General features: G+C 40.7%; 1 protein-coding gene across 8 annotated transcripts in view; it reads left to right on the top strand.

Annotated features, from left to right (window-relative positions):
• THRB (thyroid hormone receptor beta) overlaps nucleotides 1–27,204 on the top strand; it is a 180,727-nt gene that overhangs the window by 84,750 nt on the left and 68,773 nt on the right. For 2 of the 8 annotated variants that reach the window (XM_075083245.1, XM_075083244.1), the window contains exon 3: nucleotides 7,825–7,899. The exons of 2 other annotated variants lie outside the window; for them this stretch is intronic. The gene's annotated coding sequence lies outside the window, so the exon portion shown is untranslated. Of the gene's footprint in view, nucleotides 1–2,454; nucleotides 2,594–2,628; nucleotides 2,650–7,824; nucleotides 7,900–27,204 lie in introns of those variants that run through there. 4 more of the 8 variants (XM_075083243.1, XM_075083248.1, XM_075083249.1 and 1 more) reach the window with 4 other exon arrangements.

Here is a 27,204-nt window from a genome sequence, read left to right as displayed (position 1 = left end):
CATAACAATATCTGAATTGACTCAAATACTCTCCTACCTCAAATCATTCAGTCTGTGTTACAGTCCTGCAGTCACCAAGTCCTGACAGCTGCCTGTCCTGTGTGATCACCTGTGCTTTTATTCTGATGGGAAGTGTAATCAGAGAACAATGATTTAGCTTTTGGGTTAACATACACTGCAAACTTACTGCAATACTCTTCTCTTTTCCTCTGCTGCTGTCATCTTATCCAAGTATTGTAAGTATCTCTTATTTCTCTCCAGTTAGCCTCCCAGCTCTCTCAGAGGTGGAATGCTTTGTGCATTAGCCATATAAAAACTTGTTGTCTAGGAGGGGAACAGAGTTATTTCTCTTAGTCAGCCTAGTGTGGGAATTTGGAGAGGCAGAATGTAATTAATTATTGAGCTTGAATTTTGGCCAAGGCTCTATTAGACTGAGAGTTACAGTTTATGAATTTCTTTCATTCTTGCGATGATAGGAGGAGCAGGAGGAAACAAGAGAGTGGGATTTTATGTTAACATAGAGGGTTTGGACTCTTGCTGTGGCAATGTGTTTCAGTTGTCACCGTTTAAGCTGGACTGCTTTATGCGGCTGTGGGAGGAGCATGGGGGGTAAAAATCATAGCACAGCTTCAAATGAAATTATTTGCAGGGAAAAAAATGGTTAATTATATGTAAATCAAGCTCACAAAAAAGAACCAGAGCATGAAAGAGCTACAGTGCATGCCCTCTACCTTTCACAGACCATTTCCAATTCACTTGGTGCTTTGTGTTGCTTTTCTGAGGCAATTCTTTTCACTTTATGTGCATCAACACACATTTTGTCGTAATTTGTTGATGGTAACTTTTGGGCCAGATCTAGCAAGTCTCTAGTAGGCTGTTTAGCAATTAGATCAAATATAAATCAAGAAGTTGCTGTTTGTTATAAGTATATTTTATTTGATTTCCCTGCCAGTTCTAGAGTTAATTTTTATAGGGAAGAAATAATAACAGTGACAAGTATTAAGACTGAATGCGTCCAGAATTGTGGGGGAGGAGAAGCCATGTATCCACTGAGGCCACTCTTCTGCCCCATTATTGGGAGCATATGCCACATCAGCCAGCACTAATGGGAATAGTTGTATGGAACGGAGAAAGGGGACTGAGGAGTAGAAGATGTGTCTTTGACAAATACATCTCTTGTGAAGTTTCAGTTGTGTTCCTTTTCATCACCAAAATTCTTAAAATGTTATCTAATCGTTTACATTAAAATGATAGAAGAAAATTATTCAAGGTCCTAACTTTTCTGAATCCCTTGTTTTTATGTATTTGCCTTGTTAAATGCATGGTATAGAGAGTCCCAGTATGTTTCTGTTCTTAAATAATAAGAAAAATAATAATTCACAGAGAATTAGATCTGTTTTTCTTCTGTCTTTAAGGAAACACTTGCATTCCGAAAAGGTTGTAGCGCTGTGCAGTGTAATGGTTCTGCCGTCCTTGTAAAATGAGATGTACTTTGTCCTGTTAAAATTAGAACTACTTAAGAGACACTGCAATTATTAAGCAATTGCAAATCATGTCTCTCCTGGGAGAAGGTGATTTTCTTCACTGAAGGAAAGTTGGCATTAATAAGCACATAATCAATGAAAATAGTGTTGTCATAATGGGTATTGAAGTTTATATCTGTGGGAATAAATGGTATTATGTGGGGTAGGAAGAGAAGAAGGGTCCAACTGCACAGACAGCATTGCTTTTCACCGTCTGGCTTTTAGACTAATTCATCATATAACCAACTAGTGGAAAGTGGAATTCACTGCTCAGAGGAGAACAGGTAAATGACATAGAAAGCGAGCTGAAGATTGAAAAAAAAAAACCCAGTTATAATCAGTAGTTTAAATTAATACATCTTTATGTATGTTTCTAAGTGTACTCTCTGGGTACAGCCTTGAGCCTCCAGTCACAGAAAGTTTTCTGCCTTATTTCATTCAGTTTTGATTCAGGACCATGGTGCAGTGGCGTGCGCAATGCCCGCTCTGCATTGAGCAACCAGCACAAGAAGAGTAAATGATTAACCAACGCTTGTGGTTCCTTTCTGGCTGTTGCTCAAAAAATCACTGCAGAAATCTGTGAAAACCTTCAGAAATTCTCCTGTGCTGAGACAGAGTACCCGTCCCGCTCGCCTGCCTGCAGGGGACAGCAGTTCGGGACTTCACTGTCAATGCCGCTGCCATCTGGCAGGGTGACCCTGGGTGTGCAGGCATGGCAGCAGCCGTGGCGGAGCAAACACACTGGAGCTGGCCCTGCGCTGTGGCTGCTCCAAAGGCAGGGGCATGGGGGTTTTGGCCGCCCTGACTCTGTTCTGCTGCTACTACTGTGGCTAAGGAGGTGTGTGCTGGGCTACACAGTAGCTATAGAGTAAACACACTGTTTGTCTTTCCAAAGGGTTCAGTTTAACGTTTTGTTCTCAGTCATGATTGGTAGCTCCAGTGTCCTCTCCCCAGGACTGCTGAAGTGAAGTTGTCTGTAGCTGGATTTGTAAGGAAACAGTGAAGATTTTCAAAGGCGTAAATGTCCTTAAAAACCTCACTAAGAGCTATCCGCCTGATTGCTGTCTGAGGTACTTCAAATCTTCTTTCTCGTTTTTGATAGATAGGTTTCTAATCATGGAAACAGGTAAGTTTATATACCCTTTAAAAAGAGGGATCTTCTGATAAAGAGAGGTTTATTTCTGACTGCACTTATGGGGACGCTTAGAGTCTAAATAACAGGATACCTGCAAGGAGGTGCCTGAATATTAAGGAGCAGCATGTTATAGTTGGCATCTGAGAATGTTAGCTGTGCGTTGTCCATTTCTGAGTTACCGTGTTAGGATATCCTTTTAAGTGCATTTTGCTTTTAGTTCAGTGCTGTACACACACAACACATGGAGTTTGCAAAGTGAAGCGCTATACCACACTTGTGACCTTGTCTAGGTGTTCCTTCACTGTAAACTCCTTATCCAAGTCACTTCACTCAGCTAATTAATCCTCTTTTTAACAACTTCTTCAGGGGATCCTACTCACTGTTCTCTGCACAAGTGGTCTAGACAGGCCAGGTATACATCCTTTCTCCTCCTCTTTTCATCAGGTTTTCCCCCTGGGAGTGTGGGTCAGCCTGGTCCTGCTCTTGGCCCTGCCTGACCTCCATCCTGGGCTGCGGCACAGGCAGCAGCAATGGCAGGGAGGGCATCTCACCTTCCTCTCCTTGTGTGAGGATGGTACGTGTCATTGGTACCTGGCATTAAACCCCATATCCAGCACCTCTCACAAGTTTGCGTAGGTTTGGAGTGTCATCAGATTTGAACTGGTTTTAACTGACCTGGCAAAAGCCACTTTCCTGAGTAAAAAGCACCTCTGCCTGTTTGAAACAAGGATATTTGAATTCTTGAAGGAAGAGCTACCAGATATTATTTTCTCACTGTAAAACAATGTCTTTTTCCCCTGGCTTTTATCTTGGAAATCATTGAACAGTTTTGGCTGATGTAAGAAAAAAATACCCTGAGGCAGACATCCAACATGGAAAGTTTCAGCCCAGACAATTAGTCTGGCAAAATTATAAGCAAATCGGATCTTATGGGAAGTATTGGATAATCCTTAGTAACAGGCTGTGTGACAGTTCCCACCTATGTGTATTGAATTTGGAAGAACACTTTCTTTTCAATGTGCATGCAACTTGCACACACTCTTATCCAGTGCGTTCTGCTGAAATGCATGTCACTTAATTAAATAATCCACTTAATGTGCATAGGAATTGCTCTGTCTCAATATGACTGCAGCTAATCGCCTGTGTTCTTAAAGCTGTTAATTGCTTATCTTCTGTTTGCCTAGTTTGAGTTTTATAACAGCAAACTGAGGACCAAATGCACAGTGTCCTTTATAACTTTTACTACTAGGCATATTAGAACAATTATAAATTTTTTGTCCATCCTCAAAAATGTACAGTAAATTTATAATTTAAAAGATCAATAATTGAAGTGCTATTGTGACATAGAAAGCTGTCTTGCAATTAATGATTCAGGAAGACAATAACTTAGTGGAAAGCCTTCAGTCTTCATTCTTCTAATACGTAATTTTGGTTATTTCCATATTGTGTTGTTTTTAGTGGGAGTCAGAGGAAGGCTTTGGCTGAATATTCTCTACCCCTAGCTAAGAGACTGGGTTGTGTTTTCAATACATTTGCCTCACATAATCACTCACTGTTAGTTTTAAAAAACTTTGATATTTTTGTGTTTCTGTGTCCTAAATAATAAGCTGATCCAAACCGAAATGTGGTTTATTGCCTTCTGACCTCAGACACAGGTTTTCCTTGTGGAAAACAGCATACGAATGTGGATGTTAACTGCAGCCTAGGCACAGATAACTTTTCTCCTGTGTAGGGGGCCTGCATTCCTAGGCAAGGTCGGTGATCTGGTCAAGTGAGGCTTTTTTGTTTGGATGGCCTCTCTTGCCCACATTCCTCAGAGTTATTTTTTTTTCTATATTCAGGTATGCTTCCCAAACCAAATCAATCTTTGTGGAGAGGTCTCAGTGTTTACTGTGGCCACAGGTTGGCGACGCGTTGTGTATAGCCTCGGTACTCCTAGGACCAGATTGAGAATGCCAGGGCGCTCTGGCAGAAGCAGCAGTAAGCGTGAATGCCTTTCCTTCCGCTTGTTTGTTCTGATGGGTTCACGTTGAGCCACTGGGATGAGTCTGGTGTCAGGGATGCTGGGGCAGGAAGGCTGAAACCTCCCAGGGACACATGGAAAAGGAAGGTGGTGTGCAGAGAACACTGCCTTAAAGCTTATGATTTTCAGAGGAGCTGTCTGCAGGAATCCCGTAGGCATGGAGAAATGATGATCTCAGGAGATCGCTCTGGCTGCACACTGGGATGTATATCCATTTACAGCAAGAGTCTTCTCACAATGTTACAGGTGGAGCTATATAAATCTGGGTGGCCTATCTGAACCCAGAAAATCACTGCCCAGCATTAAACAGTTTGATTTGGGATTTTGAGTCCAGGAATCTCTTTTAGTTCTCTGGCAGACATAGTAGATGCTTGCTGCTTAGGGTGCGCAGAAGGGAAAGGATTAAAAGAAAAAAGTAAGCAAAGCATTTGGAAATTCAGTGTCTGCATGGCATGTATGATCAAAGCCTGGTAGAAACCCTTCATAAGAGAAAGGATGTGAAGTTAAAATAGTAATTTGTTGTTTGGACAAGTTGTTTTGGGAGAAGGAAGGTGGTTCACTGAATCTTCAGCTGGTCACAGCAAGAGTGGTGGTTACTTTTCTGGTTTTGCACATGATCCTGTTTTGGCCAGTTTTTCCTCCTCTGCTAGTTTTTTCAAGGTGGGCAGAGCCCAGGATCATTTTTCCCCAGAAACCACTCCTTGCAGTCAATCCTAGTATAAGATGAAAGGATGGAAGAACAGGAAGGAGGCGGTGGCAGAGCGGCGAGGGAAGAAGAGAAAGTACAGTGGCACTGTACTGTTTTGTGGGAAGGAAGGATTGTACATTAGGGGAGAAGCTGGCATGTGTGCATTGAGATCTGCACCACACATGCTGATGTGCTGATCGTGGCCAGTGACCTCATCCATGTGCAGGTCTGGATATTGCAGTGGTTGAGGTTTGCCAGCCAAGGACTGACTATCTGGAGGAAAGTGAAGACTGACTATTTTTGGCAGAAAATCCCTGCTCCTTGCGGAGTTACTTGGAGACTCGTGAAGACCATAAGACTCTGTTGCAGGGCTTTAAAGGTGGATGGCAGATGGAGTAAGTTTCATTCCTCAACTAAACCTGCTTTCTATTTGTGCCTGTGTGAACTCATTCATTTGCATTCTCATGCTGCGCTCTCTTTTTTCTTCTACTTTTCCTGGACTGTCTTATTATAGAGACCCCAAAATCCAATACCAAACTTCCAAGACCATTCAAACACATAGGAATGGTGGTAACCTGTTCCACATGTAGGCTGCTGGCAATGTCGGTGCTCCCATGGAAAGCATCATGACAGTCTGGATCAGCGATTAAAGTCCAGGCTGAAGCGTCTGACCCTGCAGGTGCTCTCAGCTGGATGCAGGGTCGTTGAGATGTCTTATCTGAACTGGGACTTTGTCGCTAGCTCAGCCTTTCCATGCAGGGAAAGCATGCTAACAGGAACCAAATGGATCAGTCTTTCCCAGCAGTGCTACCTGGCCCTGCCCAGGACTTCCCAAGGCCTCATAAACATCTTCTGCCTTCTCTTAACGTAGTTCTGGGATGGCAGCGGTTGGTATTTTTATTTAGAGTGACTGATTTTTATGTTCCTTTAATAGTTCTGCATGTAGCAGTCCTTGCTATGGTTTACTGTAATATATATGAAACCTCCCTGTGGTCCCCACAGCTCTCCCGTAAAGGTAGAACTTTCAACCCCAAGAATAGATCGTTTTTCCGTAAACTCTTTGTCCCATCTGTTTTCAAGTGAACTGATGATGGAGGAGGGGGAGGATGAAGGGGAAGAATAGCATAATAAATTTTTTCTGTTGCATCACTTGCAGTTCTCAAAGAATGTAAAAATCGATGTTGTTTTTCTTCAAGCTGCTGGGGGACACAAGTGTTTAGTCAATTAAATCCTCATTTTTTGATTTTTTTCCCTATCAAGGCTTCTTAAATGTCTTTGTGCTGTTATGTGTGCGTGGAGTCATTTTACCAGCTAAAATAATCAGGTTTTGCATATTTTTAGGTATATACTAGATAAGAAAATAGTAATGGAAAACATGAAAGTATTGTTCAGGTTAGGAATTAAAAGTTGATGTAATCTGAATGTGAGCCATATGAGTCTGAATTGTCTGACTAGTTTAGATCATGCAATTGGGCAAACAATGGAAAGGAAACCTAAGTACATGTTAAATACCTTCCAAGAGTGTATTTGGTTATTCTGGATAAAACAGAATATTATCTAAAATTCTCTACTTCTTTTTGTGATTATCCTTTCCAGTCTTACAAGGGCAATCAAGACAAAATAAGATCTGCGAGCTGCCATTTTCCCCACTAGCTGCAAAAAGGTTATTCTGGTAATTTGTTCTTGAGCAGCAGGTGAATGTGGCTGTTCTTATTGTAGTCCTAATTTTCATTTTGAATAGAGATATTAATCTGGCAAGTAGTACTTTATTTGTGTTTCAAAAAAAACAAACCAAAAAAAACAAACAACTGGTGGGATATCTGTAGGCCAGATAGGAAAAATTTCATCTAAAGATACTAGCTCCTTTAATAACAAGTCATCCCTCTTCTCAGTATAGTTTATCCCACTACTTTTTTCTTCCTTTTCAACTCCACTGAGGGCTGGTATCCTGAGAAGACCTCCATTCCTTGCGCTTTGTGTCTGACCTCCTAACAGTAGTACTTGTTTACCTTGAGAGATAATTGTTTTCTGGAGAGCATCCAGCTGATAACTCTCGTTTTCATTAGACCCCTTTTTCCTATGTTATCTCCTGTTAGTTGATCTGTGTCATTTGATAAAACTAATTAGGTAATAAAAGACTGCTTCTGAACTCCTCCCTTTAATTTTGGCATGACGAAATGTACTTCTTGGCACTTTGCTCTTTCCTCATAAAGACAGCCTTCAGTTGACAAACAACATTAATCCAAAAGAAAACAAGCCAGTTCACGCATCCTCTCTTGATATATCCCTGTCCAGAACAAAATAGTTCCTAACAAATTATTTGTACCAAAGATAGTGACATAACCCTGGCTCTGTGTTAGAGTTTTGCAAATGTTTGCAGAGCATCTCAAGAGGCCAGGCTAAAAATACTCAATGAAACCATTCAGGATTCTACTAAAACCATTTTGTTTCCTAGGACTTTCCTCTGTTCTGAAAATGCTCTCCCACAGCTTTATTACTTGCATTTATTAGAAGGTGATGCAGCCATAAGGTAGGACCATGACATTTTATATTTTATTTTAAAATTTACCCTAATTTTCAGGTTTCCTTTTTACATTACGTACTTGTTTTGATAAAAAGAAATCTCAGTGGAAAGAAAGTTTATTATTAGCTTCAAATTGAAGTATACCCATCCGATGAGAAAGAGGCTGATCAGAGTATCCTTCATAAACGTTTTCAGTCTGATAGTTTGCAATAGGTGTCACAATATGCAGCATTTCAAAGACAAATAGCAAAGACTTGCCATTTCTAGATGGCAGATGGCCTCTGCTACATCCTAATGAGGTAGAAAATGTCTGAGGATTCTGGTGGGTTTTTTTCTTCATTGCTGCATGTGTGCACCCCAGGAGAAGGAAGGTCTCAAAGCTTCATTTGAGAAGAATATGGAATATGCTCTGCTCAGATGTGAGATCTGTAGAAATCACTGTAGTCATCTTCTGTTTGTGGTGCTCCAGAACCTGGAGGAGAAATATGTCCAGGATCCTCAAGGGTCCAAACACCCAGCCCACCAGAAATTGGAGGGAAGCAATTGTTCAGGTTTCAGATGTTTTAGAAACAGCGGTCAGTTCATGGAGGGATGACCAAAGGTAGGCGTCTGGCTTGGCTGATGCTACACGTGATGTAGCAGACTCATATGGAGTCTGGAGCTGTCAGTGGAGGCCAGGCAGGATACCTGAGCTCATGTGTAGGCAGCTGAACTGAACTCTTACCTAGTCTTGGTCTCTATAGCAGCACGATTTCAGCCTAGAGAAAATCTATCAAAGCTAGTGAAATTAGACCAACAGAAGGATCTCATCAGAATCTGGCCTGTGTTTTACACTCAGAAATGTCATCACTCTTAAAAGAGTGGCTTATACCTGTTCATTATTCAGTGTTAAATGCAACCAACACTTTGGTCAGGTCTGAAGAAGTGTTTTGATATTAGCTGCATATTTATTGTGCACTGGATTTGCTTCCATGTCAGAAAGATGTACCATGGGGATGTTCAGAATCTCTTGTGCTCACATTGGATTGGAGTACGGTATCTTAAGGGACGCAAGAGCCCCAGAATAGCAGCATATGAAATTTTAAAATCAGTGGTATGATAAACTCAGATAGTACCAGGGTGTGTTTATAAGTGAATCATATGATAAATAAATTATAGGAGTGATAGTGAGATTGAGTTATAGCAATAAGAAGTGACTGTTTTAAAATGAAAGAAAAATTGAAGTTTTTACTTTCGTTTGTCCTAATTAGATTCAGAAGTTTTGACTTGCTTTCTGTCCCTGAACATTTTTTCATATCTTCTCTAGATGCACTTACAGCCAACTCTGACTCAGGCGCATTTAGCTAAGATGCCTGAAATGGTTATTATCCTCTGGAACTGCTGCTTTTCCTATCAGGAACGCTCCTGAGCTATTGCAGTTTACAACCTACCATAATGTCGGCTAAAACTTTTGGCTATTTTGACTAACATGTTTCTTATCTCAGGCAGATTTGATTTTGCATTTCTAGCATTAAACATAAAAGCTTTCCAAGCAAATGCCAGTTAGCACTGCTAGTGAATTGAAAGCATGGATTAGCCTACCATTGTGTCAAATCTGATAATTGCTTTTTACTCATAAGCAGCTCTGGAAATCCAAACAACCAAGCCTGTTTGTCCTGTGTGCTTTCATCTAGTGCACTGTTCATTTTCACTTCAGGTAGTTTCTCAGTCCTCCTGCTGAAATTCAGTGCCACGAGAAGACCCTATCAAAGCCTTGCTTGAATTGTTCCAGTGCTGAGCTTAGTGGTGCATCAGTGAATTGTATCCTCTGTGGCATGACTTGTAGCTTACTGTGAACAAATTCTCCAGGATTATAGATTTGCTAACATGTAGTGTTGAGAGTCTCTGTATTTATAGGCAGCTCTGTGGTGCACAGCGGCCTGGCACCCATTCCCCCCAGGATCCCTTCCCCGTCTGGGCTGAGCACTGCCCACGCACGCTGTAAGTGAGGGTGTGGAGCAGTGCCAGAGGTACTCTTGCCGGCAGGGTTATGGGGCTCTTTCTGGCCTGACCCCAAAACAAGGGCATGGATAAGAGCAGAGGAGGCTACAGCGTGGTTCTGAATGGAGTTGCTGTTGGTCTCTCTGCCTTAGCTCAAAGTTTAGCTGTGGCCTGTGCAGTGCTGTCAGGATCTGTCCATGGGAAGGGAGAGAGACTGCTTGGCTTTTACAGTTGCAGTCCTGTCCGAGGCACTGCAAAAATAAGTGAAGAGGTGCTGTTGAGCAGGAGCGTTGCTCTGGCTGTTTTGGCAGGAGATAGCATAACACCTCTGCTGCTTTTTTGGCTGGACAGGGCGAGAGAGCTCCCCTACCCACTGCCTGTTTGTGCTGCCAACAGATGCTGCCTGTACAACCGATGTGATGGGCAAACCTCTCCATCCCCACCGAACTCACGTGCAAAGGCAGTGCGCTTTAACATAACACGCCCTTTTCATCACATATGAAAATTAAGCCGTTAAAATATTGTGTATTAAAGCATTAACATCCACATTTTCACTCATATGGGGTCCACAAACACCATCTATATACAGGATTAAGAGTGCATAGCTGTAGGGGTTACCAGTGAACAAGGAGAGCTGTGTCCTTACTAGCTAGTGGCTGTGCAGCTTCTTCTCAATTCAAGAGAAATGCTTCCACAGCGCGTAAGTAGTTGCAGTGACTTTTGCAGGATTTCTTCTATAGTAGGGATTGCTCTTGTGACATTAGATTCTTTTCAGGTTCGACCAAGTTGTGCTTAGGTGAGGCAATTATTGTAATTTTTTTTTCTGAATGAACAAATCAGAGAAATGCCTAAACATATTTGAAGATTTTAAGGGGAAACCCTACCCTATTTCACTGTCGTGCTAGTGTGAGCTTTGCAGACAATTCTGCAGTGGATGACATTTTGCAGTGCTTTTGTCTGATGCTAAAAAAAAGCTTTCTGATGTATGCCAAAGTTACGTGGAATATATATAAGAGCTAAAACTGAGCGTACCTCTTGCAAAGGAAAATTAAATTTGGAAGGAAAATTTACTAAATCGAGGTGCAAGTGAGATGTGACAGTGACTTTATTCTATGCAAAATTTAACCTAGAAGGTGAAAAATGCTAAAAGCTAAATAATAGCTAGCAGTAGTAAACAGTATTTGTCTTCAAAGGGCCGTAGGGATTTTTATTAATTTCAAAAGGTCCATAAGGGGAAGGGACAATCTGGCCTGGCTTACAGATATTGCAGCTGAAGCAAAGAAGTAAAGTAACTGTCCGTAGCAGAGCCAAAATGAAATCCAACGCAGGTATTCCTGGTCTCTTGCGTTGTTCTCTGGTTGCTTGACTGTCAAGGCAGGCTGACACCAAAATGTCAGGAAGGTCTACAAGTCCTTTGTGATTTTTCTTTTTTTTTTTTTTAACTCGTTTAGCAACTTTGGTTCTCTGTAACAGACATCATTTGTACCACAGATGCATAAAAGTGGTTTGAGCGTCTCTGCTTCCAAAAATATTTTATTTTTAGAAACTGCAGAATTTTCCCCTGTTCTTACCATTTCCTGTGGTTTTACTCTGGAGCGTGATGGATGAAGAAGGCTATTTGTGTGATTAAGGTATGAGAATAGAAATAGTACGTCCTGGGTTTACAGATGCAAGTCAGTATGGGATGGTCAGTCCCTTAAGCATACTAACAAGTGAACTTCCTCATCTGTAAAAAAATTTGTCTTATTAGAAGCTTGTAGGAGAAGTGAGGCTGCATTGAGATTTGCAAAGCTCTGTGGGATCTGTGTAGGAAAGTGTTGTAAAAGTGATGTTAAATCAGTGAGAGTGTAGTACATTCACCTGTAGTAAGCAGTGAGAGAATTAAGCTAAACAGGAACAAGACACGCTGTAATGAGTGTTGACACATGGAGTTAATTGAGAACAATTAAGTCTGTGTGTAGACAAGATCTACATAGTCCATTTGAACTGCATGTTATTATGTGAGTAAAGGGTGCAGGATTAGACCCATTGTTTACAGATTTACCTAATGCTTTAAACTATTTGGATGAATGGTGTTACACAAATGTTAGTCATAATTATTATTTAATTATGACCACATGTTTACTTTGAACATAGTCCTATGCTTAATATGTAGGAAAGCCAGGATAATATTGCAGCTTCAGTGTGTGAGCTACTGTTTGCCAAGCAGCATTTCACTAATGGCTTCTCCTTTCGTGTGATGAAAATGCCTCCCTGGACTGTGAAGTTGCACTGGTTGTGGTATGTAATGGGCAAATAGCTTTCATAAAAATACCTTCAGCTAGAACATTTTGAAACAGATGCATCTGAGATAGGATGCTAACTTATCAAAATTAATGCTATTAAATGTGCTGCTTGTGTATAATTTCAAAATATCTGAGATGCCAGTATTTCATTCTGGTTACATTGAGAGTGCAGAAAGCAAATTTCATAGTATGATTCATAAGATCAGGAGTGCTACAGAATTTCTATAATTCATGTGTTGCTACTTGCATTTGCATTTAAATGTTTAAACGGTTATAAAATTTCAGATTCTTTAAACTTTAATCTAGTTTTTTTCACTTCTAAGCAGAATGAAGTTATTTGTTCTTTCACTCTGTGTTTGGAGGTTTTCATTTGCTCAGATCTCCCATCTCAGATACTGTGGAAAGCTTAAGATTTAAGTTTGTGTGTGGCTACAGATATAAACAAGGAAAAGAGCTTAGTGGTTTGTTGGGGTTTTTTTTATTATTTCATTTTGTTGTTTTTTTTTTAAGGAACCTGACAAGAAATATAATTCTGAGGGGTGTATAGTATACCCTGGGTTACAAGAGATGGGATGCTGTTCTAGCCTTTTTACTAAAATAATGCTTTTTAAAGCCTCCAAAGATAATGGAGAATGTTAGCCTTCTCTTTAGAATGCTTTTAGTGCTTTGAATGGAGATATCTCAGTCCCTTTCCATGTGGCATTTTACCATGATTGTCAGTGCTACCAAGGGGGTGAAAAAGACCTCTTTTGAGCACAGGCTGTGCACATGGACTTCCATGAGGGACAACCTGGTTGATTCAAGAAGTACTAGTCTGTCCTTTAACTCAATACAGGAATCTTCCGATTCCTGACTCTCTCAGTTCCTAAATCTCGTATAGTGACTGTAGACCATATTTTTCCAATTGTTGAAGGTGCTTGTTTTTCCCTGTGGGCCTCCCCTGAGACGCTTGCCCCTTGGTAGACCAGCTTGTGAACCCTACTCACCAGGATGTAGAAGACCTGTGAGTCTCCTGGCCATGGCAGGCTTGAGGTGACCTGACACCATGTTCACCAAAAAATCCTGTGTTTCTTCTGTGTTTCTGTACTTCAGTGGCCAGCATGGATTCAATATTGTCCTGAATGCCTGTTTGCTTGGGGGAGAGATGACTTTTCCAATGCATTTTAAAAAAATAAACTATTCGATCATTTAGAATAAGTGTGTGTTTACTAGGGGAAGAGGGGAGACATGCTGATTGCTGTAGGAGAGAAGAAACATTTTTAAAAGTCCTACATGTTTCAAGTTTACTTAAACTTTCTTTCACACGAAAAGACATTCTGTTCTAAATGACTGTTTCCACTTGAAAACAAACTATTTCAGTAGAGGTAATTTACGTTTCATTTGAAAAGATTTCTGAAAGGAAGCTTGGTTTTAAGAAACCATTTTGCCTCTTTAGTTTATTATTTTGGTGTAGAAATGAAGGTAAAAATAATTTGTGAATGCAGTTTCCTTGCGAGGGCTTGAGTTTCTGCCCAAGGCTCAAGCATTCCTTTGCCTTCCTCTGTGTTTTTCCAGTCCTGCCATACGATTGAATGTTTGAATATTGTAGTGTCAACAGCTCCTTGTATTTTCACTTGATACAGTTGAGCAAAAGTTTTGACATTCAGCTGAAATGTTTGAGGAGCCATTACCAGCATAATTCTGCTTCTTAAGTAAAACTCATCTTGGTGCTTGAAATCTAAATGGATTAATATTTTTAATGTCTTGTTTACAATGCTGCCTATGAAAGCCTGTATTTGTCTACTTGCCAACCTTCCTTCTTGGCCAGGAACCGTTCTGGCGTGAATCTCCACGCTGGGCTCTCATCCATTTTCCTTGAGTCTCTCTGGTTCCCTCCCTTTTCCTCAGGGGCTCTCTGGAAGATTGTCAGAAGGGCTTTAATTTCTTGAGCAAGTCAGCTTTTTTTGACTCCTAAATATTTCTGCCCCAGCCCTGAATTTCAGAGTTTGCCAGCCAACCACAGATAGCTTGCCCTGGTGGTGTTACAAAAAAACCCCACATCTTTTCTCAGGTTTTGATGAAAACAAACCTAAAAACAAGCCAGTGATAGCTTCACGAGTGGGCAGAAAAATATGGTTAAGAATAAAAGCAGCTTGTGCTCTGTGTGTGTGTGTGTCTTGGCAAGGTGCCCAGCAGCCATGATGGAGTAAAGGTGAGCTAGTAGATAACCCCTAATACACATACTACAGTATTTTACCAGCAGAGCCATACCAGCTGGGAATGTCAAAAAAAGAAAAGAATCCACAAAAAAATCAAACCAAAATTGTGCAGTCTGGTGGCACTGGCCTAGATATGATTGCTGAGGGTCTTCAGGGGTAGGCAGGCTCTTAGAGGAGAGTCAGGAGTTTTGCCGAGTGTGACATAAGCCCAAGTTATAATGCAGCAAGTAAGATATTAGAAAGTAGAAACCAGGGGTTGTATGATATCAGACTACATTACAATAAAACTATGCAGCTGTAGGTATGGTGAACCCTCACTTCTGAGCAGGCCAGCATATCCTCTCTAGTGGTTATTTTGATATGTGATACCCTGATGCTAATCTAAGAAGTTGAACACAAAACCAAAGAAACCCCAGCAACAATAACAACCCTTAGCCGAGTGAGGAGCACTTGGCAGTGCTCACTGCCTTCTTAGAAACGGAGAGTGAGCATGAGCTAACTCAGTGACAGGCTGCAAGGTTCGCATAGAGGGATGGACGGATCTTTGCACAGTCCCCTGAATTGGGTACATGTGGAAGGAAGAGGTGGTGTCTCCTCATCGCAAGACTGAGACTGGTAATCAAACGGCCTCCGCAAAGCGACAAAAATTTCTGCTTGGTCTATCTTTGAATAAGGTGGGGGTTTGCTGCCTGCTCTGGTGTTAGAGGGGAGTGCAGCAGGGTGGCAGCCCTGGAGCAAAGCCTGGCCAGATCCCCGTTTCACCTGCCTGCCCCTGCCCTTGGAAGGGCAGGAGCCACCGCGACCCCATGGTGGAGGAGCAGCCGTGTTGCCCCTGCCATCAGCACGGCGCTGGCCTGCCTCCTGCCCATCCCTTCCCTCGGGAGCTGGGTTTGAGCCTCCTGGGAGGGTCCCTCTGTGCTGGGGTTGAAGATGAAGGCGCGGATGAGAGGGGACAGCTGAAACCCCCATGCTTCTGACCACAGGGGACTTCAGGCAGGGACCGGCCGTACCCCAGAAGTGAGGAGCGAGTAAGTGAATGCATGTTGGTGCGTGTAAGACGCTGATTTCCAAAGAGATTTTAATTTCTGGTTCTTAGCATGCCATTTAGTTTTGAAAACATCCATGAGATGGATTGACAAGACAAAATAATTTTGACAATCTTTCATTACAGATACACAAGATATATGAGTATCCTTAATGTTTTATAGACCAGCGTGTCTGCCACTAAAAAAGTATAGCAGTACTGAAGAATTATAAATACCAGAAATAAGGAAAAAACAACCTTGGATTTAATGTGTGAAGCAGCCATGTGTTTGGCTACCCTTTATCAATTATTGATCATTCTCTCTGCTGTTCAGAAATTGTTTGGAGACGGGGATTCTCAGTATTTTATTTTTTAAAAAAAAGCCCTCCTTGCCTTTTTCAGACATCAGGATTACAGATGAATGTGCAAACATGAGCGTGTGAGTCAGGAAACATGCCAGCGGAGGTGGCTGCGTGAGCGAGTCTGTAGGTAAACAGAAATAAAGTTAATTGGCAGTTTTCTTGTATAGCATGGGCAGCTGAAGTCCTTCTCACTGGAAGAAATTTTCTTTTCCCATTATCCTTCAGCATTCTCTTGGAGGGATTGTCTCAGGGGAAGTGAGTGAGTCAGAAAATATGCCAAGTTCATGTCACGGCTGTTTCGGCATTTCTTTCTCTTGCTGGCCTCCAGGAGCTTTATTGGCAAGTGTTTTTAAAGGAAATGTTGGCACAGGAAGGCCTTATTGTTTATGTCATGAAAGTCTCTTGGCGTCTTCTGCCTTGTTATTTTCTCCCTTAAATGGGGAAATTAGGAGTGGGGGGGACTGAGAAAGGAAAAGAGGAGAGAAGCAGAGTATTAACTTCCAGACTGTTGAGGGTTGCTACCAAAACTGTTCTCCCTACATCAGGATGTATCTTGGTGAGTCCTCTCTTTTCTTTTTCTCCATTGCTGCATTGCAGGCTCTGCTGCAGCCAATGGATCAATTTCTAAGTGTATGTTTCCTCTTCATGCTCTTCAAGATGTGGCATTTACAGAGCTTTTTGAAAGAGAGAAGCCAGCAGTTTTCTGGTGGGCTCTCCTCTGCCAGAACAAGGCAGTGAGAGGCAAGCGCAAAGCCCAGCTGGGGTCAGATCACTGCCGCCTTCTCACACACGGAGCAGGGCTCTGTAATGGGCTGTGGAGGACTTTTCATGTAATTCTTTTCAGTTCTGTGTAAGGTTTGCCTACAAAATACAATGTGATTTACAGGAAAAAAAAAAAGGGAAGTTCTGTGGAGCAGATGCGGTGGGTACAGACAGGAACAATAGCAAGACGCTGCAGGGTCAGAAATGCTGCTCGTCGAAAACCAAGGCAGAAAGCAAAAGCATTCATTTAAATGTATACATATTCTTAAAAAAAAAAAAAAACAACAAACCACCCCCCCCCCCAACTTATTCATATGCACTTAGGCAGTTTTGGCGTAACATAAAAGCACACAAAAAAATAATTATGTCCAGTGCAACAATAAAAGTTGCTGTAACCTATTACCTGCAAATTAGGTGAGAGTTGTGAAGCCCCTGAGGATGCTATTAAAGAATTAAATGTTAACATTTCAAATAATTATTCAATATTCAATATTTTGTGATTTGGAAAGTGAAAAGTTAACACTCTGCTTCTGGTATGTCATGGCAGAAAGTCTGTTTCTAAATCAGGTTTGGTTTTGTCTCTGATATTTGCCTGTCTGGTATTTATGTGCGGAGCTCAAAGATACAGGAAGAAAAATTCTTTTAGGTTAACATAGCAAAGATATGCCTTGATGTACAAAAAGAGCAAAACACTATTTCTTCTGGATTTGTTACCAGCAGGAAAAAAATTTTAAAAAATTAAGGCAAATGGCTGTTTTTGTCAGTTCAATATAGAGAAACTGACATCTAAGCCAATTTTCTTTGTACCCGGTTAAACTAAGGGTTGTCTGTGGGATTAAATATCTGTCTCAAGGCTGTCATGCAGTTTTTGTGAAGCCTCTTCAAACACTTAAGTATTTGTTGGTACATAACACATATTTTTATTGTGGCATCTTACTTGCATTTTGGTGATGCTTTTTTTGGAATGCTCTTTTTCAAAGGAAAGAGAGATAACTAATCTTGCCTCTTAAAAGCTATGTTGTTTCACTTTTCAACTCTTTCATGTGTTTTTGTTTTCTGACCTACCTATTTGTGGGTCTGTGGAAGATTCTGTAGTGTATAATAGTTTAATTTGTGGAAGCTTTTCCCTCCCCCCCGCTGCCAATTTTGCACTTTGATTTGCTCAGACCTTGCCTTCACTTCCTTTAAAAATGTATATACAATTGAAGAAGGTTGCTTTAGAGTAAAAGTTCTTGTAGAACATTCATTTCTAGACCTGAATATTCTTAGACCTTGTTATTTTTTCAGATTTGGGATCTTGTTCAGACTGTTACAGGAAAAGTATTGGCTGCCAGTGTTAGAATCCAGGGAACTGAAACCTGGATCTTGCTTGGAAAACACCTTTAGGAAAGGTGGCTGTGGCTCTTATGTCCCTGTTTTCAAGTATTTTTACAAAGATTGATCCAAAAGAATTATTTTGTTAAATTATAACCATTAAAACAGGAAAAAATACTCCTTTTAAGCACTGGCTGATTTGTATGTAATTTCTTTGGATGAATATGAATCTGTAACAGTATAGTCACTTTTAAAAGGACATCCTAGCTGCATATAGTATGTTACAAGTGAACCATTTTCAGTATGTTGTAGTTGTTATGTAGAATAAGACATAAACTTTTTCTGCTTTTCTCTGTGCCTATTCATATGTCTGTATCTGTGAATATATTTAAATAGGCGTAAGTATCTCAAAAGATAAGCACTGTAATACATATGGGAATATCACCATGAATTCTTCTTCTCTGTCAGGAATCCTGCATTCCTCTGTTCTAGCAGACAGAAACCTTTGTGCTGTGTTCCATGCATCTCATGTCATAACATGAGAAAAACCAAACCATGAAACAGGGTGTGAATAACTGTACTTTGGCCTTTGTCTGCTATCCGCTTTACCAGCCAGCCAAAATTCTTTAGACATGACCGTAAAAGCGCAATATTAAATCATCAGCCTATACCTACCGCTCCAGTGTCAGATACACTGTGGCAATATTGCTTTATTGCTATGCAGGAGCACGAAGCAAAATACATTAGAGCTGTTAACCGAGTGTCACAATGACATTTTGAATGGGAAATTAAAATTTTTTGAATTAAAAGTTCAATTCAAAACGTCTTGGGTTAGCCTGTGCTAGACCCTGGGGACAGCTCCCTGATGACCCTGTTTTCATCCTGACAGACTGCTCGGTAGCGAGGTGCCTGGTGTTGCCTAAGTCAGCGGGTAGGACACGGTCCCCGACTGCCAGGAGCCAGTGGCCCTGCACCCCTCAGCTGTGCCTGGATATCCTGGGGTCCCTGGCTGCACCTATGTTTCAGCTTCTCTGAGAGGCTGCAGGTCCAGGGGGTGCATGACCCCTCTTCCCCAAACCAGGTTTTCTTGAAACTTTGAGTAATGACATCAGCAACAAATACAACATCAGCAGGAAGGATTTTTGTCAGATGTGGAGAGAAACTGCACAAAACCACCGAACGGTGCACTGCACCCACTGTGCTGTGGGTCACCCCAGGCTGGGTGCTGCCACAGTGTCCTCCTGCTCCTCCTTTGGGCGCCTGGCCCCAGCTCGTGGGTGCTCTACTCCTGGCTTCCCGCTCGAGGGAGGCACTGCTGGCTTCTCTTCCCCCACATCCAGCTTCCACCTTGCCGTGGCGCTTGCCATTCAGACTTCGATGTCCTTGTCAAGCTGGGTGAAAGCCATCCAACAGGCAGAAGATACGGGGCAGAGGGAGGGAAGGTGATGGTGGAGTGGTGCACAGCCTCTCCAGTAAACCTTATTTCCTTAGGGAATTGCATTGGAAATGTCCTTCTCCTCTGTCCCCTGAAGCTTTGAAGTCACTTGTGAGCCTGGAAGCCCTCAATTTGGGCTTTTCCATTGGTATTAAGCTGGTTGGTTTCCTCTGCAATGAACTCTGAGAAAGCTACATTCTCCATTTTGCGAGCTTTCTTCTCTCTCCCACACCTCCATTCATTTTTGTTGCATTAGAGAAAGAAGGAAAGAAAAAACAGAATGGGAAATAATGATCTTGTAAAAAAATTTTTTTCCATAATTCATAACCGTTCATTTTCTGACAGCCAAACTCTGTCACATGTGCATGAAGCGCTGATCAGGATGATGAGTGCTATCAAACCACAGCTACAGCTCAGCACTGTAGCATGGAATGAATGGGAACAGGGAGTCAATGATAATTTAGGATTGTGGTGTTCATCGTGCAGGCTAAACAGCATGGCTTAACAGGGAGAGGTCAAAATTCACAAGTCTACCCGGTTCTCCAAGGGAGGCAATAATTTGGGGAAAGAATGTGATCCGGTTATAACCTACTTGGATTTCCAAAAGTTTTCAATGGGGTTCTTTCCTGAAGGCTTATAAAGAATTAAAGCTGCTGTGCGATGAAAGGGAAACTCCTGTCATGAATTAATAGCAGATTAAAAGTTAGAAAGCAACAGGGAGTAAATGGTCAAGTTTTACAATGGAGGGAAATCACCAGTGGAGCCCCACAGGCATCAGTCCAAGCGTCTGGGTCGTTCAACATGTGGAAAAGGGGGTTAATAAAGCCTGCTGACAGTGCTAGAGTCAACTGGGAAGAGTTGCAGAAGGATCTGATGATACTGAGTGTGACTGAGTAATAAGATGGCAGAGGAAATTCAGTGACAGTAAATGTTAAGATTTTTCACATAGGGAAGAGTTGTAGTCATAGTGGACTGGCAAGCAATCAGGAGTGCTAGTGCTTAATAGATGCTTTTACAAAGAACAGCTGAATGCCCATCAGAGGTCAAAAACAAATGTTGGGAACTTTTAGGAAGGGGACAGAGGAAAATGCCATATTCTCCATGTTTCACTCTACATAGGACTGTATTCATGTGATCTTTGTTCTGACCTGTGAGATTTTCATGTCTGTAATGTTAGAGCATATGTAACAGAGCAATATTTTCCATGCTTAGATGCATCTTTTTCTGGCATGATCTAGAACCCCTGTAATACTGCAGATAGACTCTGAATTTCATTCCTTTCTATGTTTCCAATATTCGTGCCTATCAATACTGTAACACTTTGATGGAAGGATCTAACAGTTAGTCTTACCGGTAATTAAGAAAGAAAAATATTAACGTATCCAAAAAATAAAGAGAGTAAAGCTCTATCTTTATGAAATCTCACACTGGGAAGAATTACAAATGTGAGTAGCTTTATGCTGAACAGAAGCCCTCCTTAATAAATAAGGATATTTTAGCTGGAGAGCGTTATGTGTTTTGCTGTAGCAAGCCTGTCTTCTATTATGTTTTATCCCAGGATGTGTTAGTCTCAGAGGACTTTTTGAATGGGTGGATTCAGATGTATGTGCATACAACTGTTATACCTATCAAATCCTGTATTTATTCCTGAGAAATGTTACCTAGCAAAACTTGTGCTTGTAGATATTAAGCACCAGTATCATGTCCATAAATATGTAAAATTATCCACTTTGCTATAGTTGTTTTGCAGGTACAATAACTATTACATATTTTGTATATATTTCCGTTGCTCTCATAGTTACAAACTTGCACACTAAGTGTGGTACGTGTACTGCACTTAATGATTTCCACTTTTACTTCCCCATCCATCTGAAGATTTCAGATCTTTCACAGGAGAAAAAATATTCTAATCATGCTTCTATGAAGTCATCAGTCTTTGGATCATTTTGCTTATGGTTTTATGTTTCATATGATGTTAAAAGTTCCCAATTTCTAACACAAGAAATTTGCTAAATTCTTTGTCACCTGCAAAAGGTTCAAGATTATACTGACCAGACCACTCTTCGGAATGCTTAAATGATTATTATTGCTTTCCTGGTACAAAAAAAATAGGGTGTGATAATGTGGTTTTAATGTTCATTTAATGTATAGAGAAGTAATAAGTAATTTTACAATTTACATATATACTCTAATTTAAATAGGAAAAGATCAATGTTGAAGAAAAACAGAATAAACTTTGATAATCAGTGTGGTTTTCATGGAAAAATAATGCAAAGATTGCTGCTGTATAAATAGATTGTGCATAGTGAAAGAAAAAGTTATTTCTGCATTACTTAATTTCTCATTTTTCTCCCTGACATTTTGAATCAAGCTCTAGTCTGTAGAACAGATTCAAAATATCAGAGGTAAAACAAAAAGCTAAACTTTGTCTTCAGGATCTAGTTTCATTAATTTGATTGGGCATTACTCAGAGCGGATCCATTTTTAGCGTATTGCGTTTGGGTACTGACCTTTTCTGTGAGTGAAAGTTGGTGCTGTGATGTGTTGATTTATCCTGTAAAATAACATTTAAGACTTAATTTAAATATATTATTCGATGAACAATAATGACATCTAATCCATTACAATAATAAAAATGCCCATTAAAATAATAAAAATAAATCTAGATAGCTTCTAGATGGCTGAAAAAGATGGTGTTGCAAAGCTAAGTCTTATTTTCCAAAATGCTGACTGACATTCTTCTTCTGTCTTTGGTAGCTGTCACTAAAGTACGGAACTGTTGAAAGTTTAACCATCTTACGCAGGATAGATTTAGACATCAAGTCTGAAATAGGGGAAAGCATACATTTGCACTTGTGCACGTACTGACAACATTCATTTGGAAAAATGTGAGCTAAAAACCTGAGGTGGAGTAGCTACACCAGGTGAGCTACATAAATGGATGCTTTTATTCCTCTTTCAATGTGATCTCTACATAGTTTAATTTAAAGTGAAAGCAGATTTACTCCAGAGGAAATAATCTGGAATAGTTAATGAATATATTGCCCTAAGTAATCAGTGAAAAATATATACGTAACCATGCTGTCCTGCTGAGGTCCCAGGCAGAGTACCCACTCCAGTTTTGTATCGTAGGAGAGATAATGAGCAACAGGAGACTAGACAAGAGTATCGAGAAATATCAAAGGCTTAGGGAGTTTGAGATCTAAGTAAAGGTTTAGCAAAGCACAACTGCTTGATTTTGCAAAAAGGTGATTGGGAAGACCATGATAATGGTTCTTGTGAAATGCATAACAGTTAACTGTGAAGACAAGGAAAAGCCAGCATTGCTTATGGATGTAGCATGACACTGAGAGTTGAATTTACAGTAAGAGAACTCTGTGTTGGGAAAAACACTCTAATTAAAGGGAGAGATGCGCAATAGAAGAGGTTGATTAGGGTAGGTGTGCCATTTGAAGCTGGCATAAATGGACCTGGATTTACAAGAGACATACACCAACTAGCAGATCTCCCTTAGTCCCACATGGTGAGCTGTTCACTTTGTCTCATGCAAGATGTGCTATAGTAGTCCCAGTAGGTAACCTCTAGTATGCCAGAATTTATATAAAACCCTGTAAGATGAAAACACTTTCAAACTTTTCTGTCCTTTACTACTTCACCCTGCACTTACGACAAACCCTGCTCATGAATTACAGCCGTACTGACGCTGCTAGCATGTGTCCATATGGACAGATGAAGTCCACCACTGGACTGGAGCTGATGCCTGCATTGAAAGAATGAAAGTCAGACTTGTTGAAATGCTAAAAGCCCATTGAAAGCTGCAATTAAGTCCTTAATGCAGGGCTTAAGGATGTTTCACTGCTCTACACAAAATGGGAAAATACATGCAGTTTGTACTATTTTAGAGAGGTTATTCGGTGTTTAACTTTCTGCTGTGTTTCTTGGAAAGAGGAAGCAAGCTTTCCGTCCTTCATGCTCTAACGTTCATTCTGAATGCCGTTTGCTGTACAGCCTACTGTGGCACCTTATTTAATTGGCACTTGCTGCTTTTCTTCTTCTGAAGACAATTGTAATAGTGGCAGACTTCATGTCTTTGTTACCAGCAAGATAGGAAAGGCTCCTGTAACTTTTATAACTGATCAGCTGAGACAGTCTGGTTGCCCGTGGTTCCTAATGAGCAGCACATGACACAGTGCAGACTATTGGCAAGATTAACGAACCCAGATTTCCTTATGAACAGACTGAATTGTAACAGCAATATCGAGGAGTGAGAGCGTTAGCACATACTCAGTGATGTGGCATTATACTGAAATGAAAATCCTTTGCACCCAGGTACAGAAATATGCAAAAAACCTGAGGTTTATATTTGCAAATCAGAATTCATGCAAGTGATTGTGGACTGACCATTGCTAAAAGATTGAAGCCCTGAAAGGGGAATCTGCTATTTACCTTATTTTGGGAAAGTGTTCCCATGTGGGAGAACAGATCAGAATATGCTCCCCTCCAAAAATGTTCCCAGTTCTCTTGGCAACATCAAAGGATATTTTTTCTTAGTTAAAGTCCCTGACAGTACTGTTGTGACATCCTTAACAGCCCCCCTTGTTTTTTAACAAGAAATTATCATCACATAAAACCCCTGAATTAAATAATAGTAATTCCCATGTCTTCTGATCAATGGATCACTGCTAAGTTTATGTCCGTATTGGTGAAATTGTTTTGTACCTGCTATTGTTTGGAAAGCTAATGACACTGGCTATGGTTTCTGACTAAGAATTTGCAAATACCACATTCATCACTTGAAGTTTCTGATTTGGCGATACAAACAGTTCTAAGGAAGTGCAGTCTTTTGGGTAATCTTTAAATGGTGAGGACACAGAGAAACTCATTTGAGTTGAATCACATATTATAACCATTCAAGTCATACTTTGGCAACTAAAGTGCTTAAAAACACCCACTGACTTCTCTATATTTCCTGACTTAAGGAAGACCAGAAAGATGAAACATCAGGAGTCTATATGAAGGGGGAATGAAAGAAGACTAACAAACTGAATATGGGCTTTATCCTTTGGTCCCTCAAGCTGAGCACCTGCACACTGGAGGGACCAGTGACTTTGTTTGGAGATCAAAATGCTAAGCACAGTACAGGAGTCCTTTGCAGGTAAATGGATGAAGGTTTTGCGTTGTGACACCTATTTCTCAGAATCTGAACGTTATTTCAGGCTTAGTTCTTGGGGTTCCCTATGGCACTTATACATGAACCTGCTCCAGCTGCCCATAGTGAGAGATGCCTTGAAGAGGAGTGGAAGCTAAGTCCCACCCCTAAGCTAGCGAATTTGGGCTGACAGCACACACTTCTGGAGCCAGACAAGTCAGATCCGCCCCTGTCTTCCAAAAGCAGGAGGAAATGCCCTGTGCACAACATATCAGGTTTGCAGCACTGAGGCTTTCCCATTCCCGTCTCATCTTCTCTGATTTGATCTCCGGCTCTGCACCTCCTTGCTAGGTAGGTAGCACTGGCCATGGTGGGGGTCTTTCAGTATCCCTGCTGAAGCTGTTCTTCTTTTTATATAAAATACTTAAATATACCCTGAAACCACAGAAAGAAAAAATGTCAGTCCCTTCTGGGAGAAATCTGTGCAGCGTGGAACTGAAATCAGCCTGGAGTTGTTTTACACGGATTTAAAAAACAGAACAACACAAAATACCCATCAGCGGTGAAAGAATACTGAGAGGAACAAAGATCCCCCAGCATCAACTGAGGTTTCATTTGGTGAATAGATAAAAATATAAATTTCTTCAGGAGGTGAATTACATGGTAATACAAATTTTGAAAGATGGAAGAATATTTCAGGAATCGGCTATCCAGTTCCAGAGCAGCTGAGACCTATAAATGATGTATACTCATAGTCTGGTAAAATTTCAGCTGAAGCCCTTGGTCTCAGTCAGTGCATTTGAGTTGTGAGACGGTGTACTAGTGAGGGCTGTGGAATTGCAAATGAGCACTGCGCACCATCTTCTCCTGGGTGGTGTAGGCAGCTTTCTGCTCTAGGGTGCTGCCTACCTTGCCTGCTGCCTTGAGCTATCTCTGCTTTTCTGTAAAAGAATATAAGCAGTGGGTAGAAGTTCTTTTGAGTTAAATGGGAGCAGGATCAGGCTATGATTCAGGATCAGACTGCTTGTTGTTTTTTTCCTTTTGTAAAGTCCCAGTATTTCAGCTGGGAATCTTATCTTTATCCAACCCTTCTGAAACAGGGAACCAATGATCATTGGAAAGAGGAGCTTTACTTGTGATCATTCTTGTGTACAGCTACCAAATGTTATATCTGGATCCCAAGTAAATTCTGAGTTTTAGATAAAAAATCTGGAGAAGTGTGATTACTGCTGCTAAGAATTATGGAAAGGCATTTGCCCATATATTCATCTTGTTTTTTTAAAAATTAAATGAGTGCAAGTTCTTTCCATCTGATTTCATTAATTTAAAAATCTGTTCGGAATTCAGTATTTTCTAATAAGAAACAAAAATCGTTTTACCTGCATGTCACCAGTTTTCCCTGCAGTACAGCAACAAAGAAAAAAAAGGCGTGCAGGTTATTTTATGTTATTTAGCTTATGAATGATTTTGACACTGCATACATGTTGATCTATTTCCAAACTATTGGCTATTTCAGTGATGCACAAATCCAGACAAACAGAGCTTTTTCTTTAGCAGCTTAAAGTCTTATTCCTATTAAAAAATGCAACATGTATAAAATATCCCTCTTCATGAAAGAGCATTTAAAAAGAGTGTATGGCACTGTTAAATGTTCTCGTGGGCTGCTAAACCAAACAAGTAAAATGCTGGCAACAGCTAACATGCCAAATCCCAGATTCTTCCTAGGAGTGGCTGGATTCTCCGGTGTTACACTGCTTTGTGCAGCTGTTTGCATTTGTAGGATTTAACAGTGCTTTGCTCAGCTGTAAATGTGCTATGAACGCAGGAGGTGCTATTCTGTGGAGATTCAGTCACTGTCTCTGAGAAAATGGAACGATTTTTCATTAAAAAAATCTTGTAGAGAGTAAGAGGTAATATATTTAGTGAAGTTTCTGGGTTTATATCCACTATACATGTCTTGGTGTGGAGCCAGTCATTTCTTTCTGCAGGCTGGCCTCTGGATTATATTGTCTTCTTAATGAACAAGCCCCTTTTTCTTCTTCTTGTCTGTTTCCAGTTGAGAGATGTAGGACTTCCCCTTTTTATTTTTGAGCATATTGACTCTCATAGACCAATTCTTTTTCCTCTCTGGTATCTCACTTCATATTTGAAGCAAACTTAAGAAGCCTGCCTGGCACCCGAAGGCAGCACTTCTGTCTGCTGTAAAACTAAGCCTTGGTTATATCACCTATCAGCATCAGTAGTCTACACTCTGGGTGGGGGTATTTGGATTTGTATACCTCTGAGGATGATATGCTACATATTCTTCTTAAGGATAATTTGTGTGGTACCTAAAGATGGTAATACTTATAAGGAAAACTCTGTATGAAACTAACTGAAAAAAGATCTAAGGGTTATTTTAGAAAAGTGCCAGTAGAAAAAGCAACTTGAAAGGAAGAGACTTCTGTTTTCACCTAGTCCCTATTGTCACAAAAATAATACTTTCAGTGTAAGAACATAATAATTTTATGTAACATTTTTGTGAAGAAACACGGGCAATTCAGTTTCATTACCCACTCTGCTGCTCATTGAATTTGAAAGCATTAACTCATTCTTCGGACTAGACATGCAGTGAAGTGACTTTGGATGATTTTGCCAGCATACATATGTTGTGTAGGGGCATATAAAAATAATCATCCCCTCCTAGCCAGTGAAATTATCCTGGCAAAACCCTTAACGCATATGAAGCTATGCCAATGAAAAAGTGCCAGTGCCTCTGTCCGTTTAGCTGAAACCGTTTGGGGAGTTGATGCCGCATTGGTG

The sequence above is a fragment of the Phalacrocorax aristotelis genome, chromosome 2 (genome assembly GCF_949628215.1).
Source record: "Phalacrocorax aristotelis chromosome 2, bGulAri2.1, whole genome shotgun sequence".
In the NCBI taxonomy this organism is placed as follows: Eukaryota; Metazoa; Chordata; class Aves; order Suliformes; family Phalacrocoracidae; genus Phalacrocorax; species Phalacrocorax aristotelis.
This window is presented reverse-complemented; position numbering and strand designations above follow the sequence as displayed.